This window comes from Myotis lucifugus, unplaced genomic scaffold (assembly GCF_000147115.1).
Source record: "Myotis lucifugus unplaced genomic scaffold, Myoluc2.0 scaffold_60, whole genome shotgun sequence".
Classification (NCBI taxonomy): domain Eukaryota; kingdom Metazoa; phylum Chordata; class Mammalia; order Chiroptera; family Vespertilionidae; genus Myotis; species Myotis lucifugus.
Genome location: NW_005871108.1, coordinates 6,300,767 through 6,307,647, shown reverse-complemented (window position 1 = coordinate 6,307,647; position 6,881 = coordinate 6,300,767). Strand labels below are relative to the sequence as shown.

At 48.7% G+C, this 6,881-nt stretch overlaps 1 protein-coding gene across 1 annotated transcript in view; it reads left to right on the top strand.

The window, feature by feature from the left end:
* The window catches only part of SOGA1 (suppressor of glucose, autophagy associated 1), a 64,704-nt gene extending 61,489 nt beyond the window's left edge, over nucleotides 1-3,215 (top strand). Inside the window, exon 16 of the transcript XR_002829475.1 lies at nucleotides 634-3,215. The gene's annotated coding sequence lies outside the window, so the exon portion shown is untranslated. The remainder of the gene's footprint in view (nucleotides 1-633) is intronic.
* The last annotated feature ends 3,666 nt before the right edge of the window (nucleotides 3,216-6,881 follow it).

Genomic DNA, 6,881 nt, shown 5'->3' with positions numbered 1-6,881 from the left:
ACAGATGAACCTAAGGTGTAAGGATGTCTTTCCAGGTGACTTGAAAAACAACAACAAACTGCCACCAACTTGAATGACCTCCTTGGACTCAGATCATGTGGCTACTCTATGCCTCAGTTTCCCCAGTTATAAAGTGGGGGTAATGTCCTTCTACCTCACATGTCTTGTGATGAGGACCAAATACAATACTGTGCCTGCAAGTCTACTTGGAAAAGCGTAAGATTCTATTCAAATGTGAAGTGGTCCAGTCACACTCATTGTCCCTAGGCCAGCCCCTCAATGTCCTGACCCTGGGGGCGACATCCCCCTCACTCGTCTCAGTGAATGGAAAGGGGGCCAAAAGATCATCTGAACCAGCCCCGTTCACTTTTAAAAATTGTGGCAAAATACACATAACATAAAACTTAGTAGCCATTTTAAGTACATTCACAGTGTTGTGCAATCATGACCAATGTCCATTTCCAGAACTTTTCATCATCCCAAACTGAAACCATCCACTAAACACTCCCCACTCCCCCTCCCCCCAGCCCCTGGTAAACTCTACTTTATTTATGAATTTGCCTATTCTGGGTACCTCGCATAAGTGGAATTGTTCACTCTTTGCCATTTTGTGTCTCATCTCACTTTTTTTAGATGAGGAGTCAGGCCCAGAGAAGAGAATGGCTCACCCAAGTTCACACAGCAAACTAGAGGCAGAGCCAGGACCAAAACCCAGGTTTTGGCATCTGTGATCTTGGTTGTGCCTCTTCCTCTATCTGGGCTGTCTGCTCACTTCCCACCTCTCATCTATCCTCTCTTTTACCATCTTCTTCCAAAGTTTCCCCTCCCCCTGCCTCCTCTTCTCTGCTGGTTCCTGCCCGCAGACCCAGTGCCCTGGCCAATGGCCAGGTTTTCCTCTTCTGGACCCTGAGCTTACTTGTAGCATCCATCCCTCAGCCCTCCCAGAATGGTCTCCCCAGTACTACTCCCCTCCCATGGATTTCCCTGTAACCTCAGCACCTCACATCCCCCTTCCCCCTGTCCCCAGGCTCATATTCCTGTCTTATCAGGGAAGTGCCCAAGGTTGGTCTTCCAACTCATGTTTGCTTTCAGATCAGGGGGTGTTTTCTGGGTTCTGTTTTATTTTGTGTTTTCTCACACCAAAGGGGGCACCTTTCCCCAATGCCTTAGGTGGCATCAGCCTTACCAGCCCTTCTCATTGGGCTCGGCCCCAGCCAACCCCCAGTCCAGAAACATCTCCTAGTCCCATCTTTGAGTCACATTATCTTCTCTATCCACAGCCTGCCGGAAGGACCCCAGCATTTCCCACTGTGTGTGTGTGTGTGGGGGGGGGGGGGGGCGGGGGTGTTGGATCCTCACTTCTGGCCTCTACCCTGCCCAGTCCTGCATGGCCTTGGTTGAGGAGATGCAGCCTGGCTTGGGGTCTTCTCTCCCTGGTCATCTGTCCATTTGACATCCCACCACTCTTTGCTCTCCCTTGGGCCTCACCAGCTCCGGAACAACTAGCTCATCCTGGCTGAACCTGTAGCTGACCCTGGCTCTGCCCCTCCCCCTCCCAAAATGCTTGCAGTTTGCAAAGTCCACAGACCCAAGAACTAAAGGAGACATGATGCTGGGCCTGAGTCCTGTCTGTGCCCAGGGCTCCTCCCACTCCTCCCTCATACTCCTTGGACCATCCCTTATTTATCCCATCGACCCCGCTCCTGTCTCTTCCTGCCTTTCACCAGCCCTCTGGATCCCAGACCCCAAGCAAAGGAGCTTTGGTTTCCTCTAAGCATCCTTGAAGGGTTAGGGTAGTCAGGCCTGGCTGCCTTGAAACACTCCATTCTGACACCACTCAAACTGCTCCCCTGAGGAGAAACCTCAGCCAGCAGTCTGAGACTTGCCTCAGGTCTGGGCAGACCTCTTAACTCCCCTGAGTTTAGCTGGTTGTATAATGTAATCATGAGAACTAGGGTGATCCCTAGGGCCTTAGGGTATCCCTCATGTTTTGGGGTCCTGCATCACCATCCTCTCTTCACTGGACCCTGGTATCCTAGCTCTTCTCTCAGCTCAGCCCCTGATCTCTGTGCCTTAGTTCACTTCTCCGCACAGGGGATTCACCACAAGATGATTCCTAGCAGCTTCCCAGTTATTTGGTGCCTCCGAGGCTGGGCCTTGCCAGGTCACTGAGGATGGGATACCTGGGGGTTCTCAAAGCAGCTGGAACATCACCTGGAAACTTGATAGAAATGCAAAGTATTGGCACCATCCGAGACCTACTGAATTCGAACTTCTGGGCTGGGGCCCAGCAAGCTGGGGTTTAACAAGCCCTCTGGATAATTCTGATAAAACAGGAGTTTGCCTACTGCTGACCTATGCTAGCAATTAGTGCAGCCTGGTGAGGGACTGAGGCTGGCCCAGACCAGGAACAGGTGGGAAATACCAACTCTAGACTCCTGAAAGACTGGGAACTCTCCTTACCTGCCCCCCACCCCCACCCCAACAAAACCCATGTCCTCCTTGGGAGCTGGAGGACAGGGAGAAGGCACACATTTTTCCTTTTCCTGCCCCTGGCTTGGTTCCAGCTTTGCTCACCTCTCCCACTTGTCTGGGTTTTACAAAAGGTTATGTAGGTTGTACAAGCCACGCAGGGGTTGGCAGTCCTGGGACAGGAGAAAAAGACCCTGCCCATTTATCCCTTGGGAACTTCATAGGCTCATGGCCTCTCTTCAAATGGAAAGAAACCTAACTCAAGAGAAAAATCCTACATCCCCAGCTCCTCCTCCTCCCACCTCCAAGGAGATCTTGCAGATTGTGCCAAAAAGCAGCTCCAACCCCCAGTGACGGGAAGAGAGCCAGAAGCTGTCCTTCCTTTCCATCCTGCCCCTCCCAACTCCTGCCAATACTGTGAAGCCCCTTCCTGCCCAGCCTGGTTTCCTGGTGAGGGTCCTGCAGTCGAGGGCCCAGGGAAAGGTCTTCAGGAGGGAAGAAACCAAGGGCATCCTTGGGCCAAACTGTCTGCCTCTCCTGTCCACTGTCCTCTTCTGCTCACTCCTATCTTTAAAGGCTCCTTCCCAGGATGGATTGGGTGCTAGGATGACTGTGGTCCAATCCACCAGCTCTCCCTGCCCCTATGTCTTATTTCAGACATGAGAATAACTGTACAGTGTAAACTTACAAAGGGTTTTTAATGGTTGTAGATTGGAAATAAAGTATGTCATATGAACAGTTTCCATGGACTTTCCTCCTGATTTTTCTTGTGGGATGGGTGGAGCTCCCAGCAGATTTGAAACCTGACTGTAGCCTGCCCCTCGTTGTCTGGAAAGTAGGGATCCCTGAGAATGCCACAGCCAGCTGGCTGGTATGCCACAGCCAGCTGGCTGGTTTGGGGCCACTGGGGAGGGGCCACCAGGTGTTCCCTGCTGCTGACTGCTGACATCTCAGAGTCTCCCATGAAATGTGGTATGACCACTGAACATGCAGAGTGCTCAAAAATGGAACCGAACTTTTCTACAAAAGACTTAAAAAAATTATCATGGGAAAAGAAGGACACTTTAGACATGCGCTAATTATCTATTAGAGTAGAATTAATTATTCCAAAGCATTTATTATATCTCAGATGCTGTGAGTTAGGAATTCTGGAGCTGGGTAATTGTGACTCAGGGTCTCATGTCAATCAGGCTGCAGTCATGTGAAGGCTTGACGGGGGCTGGAAAATCCATTTGTAAGGTGGCTCATATGCCTGGCAAGTCAGTGTTTGCTGTTGGCAGGAGGTCTCAGTTCCTTCCCACATGGACCTCTCCATGAGGCTGCTTGAGTATCCTCACAATATGGTGGCTAGCTTCCCCGAGTGAGTGATCTATGAGAGAGCAGGGTAGCAATCACAATGTCTTTTATGACTAAACCTTGAAAATCACATTATCATTTCTGCAATGTTTTATTGGTTAAACAGATCAGCCCTATGGAGTGTGGGAGAGGACTACACTAGGCATGAACACGAGGAAGCAGGGACCATTGAGGGCCATCTTGGAAGCTGACCACAAAAATTCTACAGGTCTCTGTTTTGAGGATCTAACAACAGCCTATGCTAAGCATTGAGAATGCAAGAGATGGGCCTAGAAGACAGGAAAGCAGATGTCAATCACAGGGCACTCAGGGAGCCTAGAGGAATCAGGAAAGGCTTCACAGAGGACAGGGCCACATGAAGAGGATGGTGGTATGTTGTAGGCAAGAGACTGAGGGGAGATGGTTCCAGGGAGAGGGAACAGCACGTGTGAAAGTAGAAAGAGCAGAGCAGAACTGGGGAACTGTAAGAAGTTTTATGTCACTGGAATGGGTAACGATAAAAGAAGAGGCTGAGTCAGATCACACAGTGCCTTGTGAGGGGACAAATGTCCACATTCTATAGACATTAGGGAGCTGTAGACGAATTGAGAGCAGGGAAAGGAGACAGAGGAAGTATTGGATCTGGATTCCATTAAGCTATATTCTCACTGTGCTCCAGGATGACCAGCCCTGAATCAGAACAGTGTCTTGGCCCTAGCTAGTTTGGTTCAGTGGATAAGAGCGTCAGCTGCGGACTGAAGGGTCCTGGGTTCGATTCCAGTCAAGGGCACATGCCCAGATTGGGAGTTCAATCCCCAGTGGGGGATATGCAGGAGGCAGCCAACAATGATTCTCTCCCATCCTTGATGTTTCTATCTCTCCTTCTCCCTTCCTCTCTGAAATCAATAAACATATATTTAAAAGAAAAAGAACACTGTGTTCTGTTCTTGGGATGTTGACAAATGAGGAGTTGGAAGAGTAGATGGACACAGAAGAATCTGGGTACCATTGACTCCCAGAAAGTGATATTCAGGGAACCAAGAGCAAATCCCTGCTTTTATTTTTTTTAAAACATATTTTTATTGATTTCAGAGAGGAAAGGAGCGGGAGAGAGAGATAGAAACATCAATGAGAGAAAATCATTGATCGGCTGCCTCCTGCACACTCCACACTAAGGATGGAGCCCACAACCCAGGCATGTGCCCCGACTGGGAATCGAACCTGACCTCCTGTTTCATAGGTCAACACTCAACCACTGAGTCCCACCATCCAGGACAAATCTTTGCTTTCAGATGGCTATTGGATGGCAGATGGCTATCAGGGCCAGAGCTTCAGATGCTCAGGTATTTCTTTGGCCAGTATTGGAGCCAGCAGGCTGAAAACACATGGTAGAAACTTCAGGAAGGCAGGATTCTGCCTCCCATCAGAAAAAAATTCCAAGGACCACAGCTGCTATGGAAGGATGACCAGTCATGCTCCAGCTGCCATTCCCTAACCTCTCGTTCAGACTTTGTGGACTGCTCATAATTCAACAATTGGAGGTTGCAGATCTGAAAGGACCACACATGCAGGGGGACATTTTTCATGGCGTCATACCGGGTACTGAGAAGCAGCCTGCTCTTTGGGGCCAACAGGGATAGTGAAAAAGGCACAGGCTGGGCTCTTGGGAGTACAGAAAGGACATCTGGTTCTCAGCCTAGGACCTTAGAGAAGGCTCTGAGAGATGAATCCTCAGCTTAGAGTTAAAATTAGAGAAATTTTCCAGGAAAAAGTAGGGAAAGTCTTCCCAGGTAGAAGGAATGGCAATCAAAGGAGCAGAGGCAAGAAGCTATGGGAGCCCTGGTGGGGTAGCTCGGTTAGAACATCGTCTGGATACCCCCAAGGTTATGGGTTCAATCCCTGGTCGGGGCACATGCAAGAATTGACCAATGAATATATAAATAAGTGGAACAACAAATCGATGTTCCTCTCTCTCTTTCTTCCTCTCTCTCTCTAAAATCAACAAATTAGAAAAAAAAATTTTTTTAAGCTATGGGAGTGGACAGAGGAGCATCAGGCAGTTGGGGAGATGGTGTCCTGCAATGAGACTGCAAAAGAGAGTTCTTGAACTTTGCCATATACTATTGAAAGGGCCACAGAGGAGAAAAAGTGCTAAAGCAGGAATAGTCGAATAGGATGAAGCAAACAGTACGTAGCTCCAGTTTGCCCTGGGAGACACGGTCCACATTTTAATGGGCAAAGGATCTGAATAAACACGTTCCAAAGAGGACATACAGATGGCCAAGAGACATGAAAAAAATGCTCAACATCACTAATCATCAGAGAGATGCAAATTAAAACTACAATAAAATATAATCTCATATCTGTCAGAATGGCTACCATCAATAAATCAACAAACCACAAGTGCTGGTGAGGATGTGGAGAAGGGGAACCCTAGTGCACTGTTGGTAGGAATGCAGACTGGTGCAGCCACTGTAGAAGACAGTATGAAGTTTCCTTAAAAAATTAAAAATGGAGCTGCCTTTTGACCCAGCGATCCCTCTTCTGGGAATATAGCTTAAGCTATAGCTCATAGCAGAGTTATTTACAACAGTTATGATCGGAAACAACCCAAGTGCCCATCAGTATTTGAGTGGATAAAAATGATGTGGTACATTTATTTACACAATGAATACTACACAGCTGTAAAGAAGAAGGAACTCGTACCCTATGCAAATAGCATGGGTGGACCTGGAGATTATTATACTAGATGAAATAAGCCAGTCAGAGAAAGATAAATACATTATGTCACTAATATGTAGAATCTAATGAACAAAGTAACCCAACGAACAAAATAGAACCAGAGGCATGGATACATGGAACAAACTGACAGCTGTCAGAGGGGAGGGGGCGGAGGGAGCTGAACGAAAGAAGGGGAACAGATTAGCCAGAACATACAGTCTATGCATAGCCCCTGGACCGGCAGTAGTGCGGCGATGGCCAGGAGGCGGGCGTGGTGGCAGGGTGGAGGTGGGCAAAGCCGGGGTGGGGCGTGGGGCGTGGGGCGTGGGGCGTGGGGCGTGGTGGAGGAATGT